Source organism: Orycteropus afer, unplaced genomic scaffold (assembly GCF_000298275.1).
Source record: "Orycteropus afer afer isolate SDZICR_OR568_19922 unplaced genomic scaffold, OryAfe1.0 scaffold00352, whole genome shotgun sequence".
Taxonomy (NCBI): domain Eukaryota; kingdom Metazoa; phylum Chordata; class Mammalia; order Tubulidentata; family Orycteropodidae; genus Orycteropus; species Orycteropus afer.
In genome coordinates this window covers 3346737-3347491 of record NW_006921939.1, presented here as the reverse complement: position 1 = coordinate 3347491, position 755 = coordinate 3346737, and positions in this window count along the sequence as shown.

Genomic DNA, 755 nt, shown 5'->3' with positions numbered 1-755 from the left:
CCCACTATGGGTGACACTCCTGGTATTTGATATACTGGTGGCATAGCCTCCAGCCTCAAAACAACATGCAAGTCACCACAGTACAACAAAGTGATAGACGAGTGGACACTACCTCAAATTCACAATGGCTTGTCTCCTAGCTGAGGCTAGAACTGATTCCACATAGGGAATTCCACTATTCTATAAGCCTACTTGCTTCTGGGTGATGACTTCCATGGTAACATCAGAGAAGCCCATGTTAATTGAGCTCTTTGGTTAAAGAGGTGTTGCAAAGGATAGTGTGATGATGAATAAGATGTTCAGCAAATCCATGCATGAGGATGCTGCCAGAAGTATCGTATAAATAATAGGAGTCTATTCTGTTGATAGGGAGCTCTGGTAGCATAGTGCCTAAGGCACCTGACTGCTAACCAGAAGGCTGGAGGTTAAAACCCCCAAGGAGGGGTCGCTATGAGTCGAGTCCAACTCGACGGCACATAACAACAACAACATTCTGTTGAGAACAAATATAAGCCTTCCAAATGATAGAAGGAGACCAATGTAATTATCTTGTCACCAGATGGTTGTATGATACCCTGTGGCTGTTACCAAATCAGCAGTTCAGGAATGTTCTCAGGTATTGGCAGATTGAACGCTCAGCAGTGGTTATAGCCAGATTATTTTTGATGTGGGGAAGTACGTATTATTTAGCTTTATCTTCCATTACTGCCATCATGGCCTCTTTATTCATGAATTTTATTGAGCAAACTCTGATG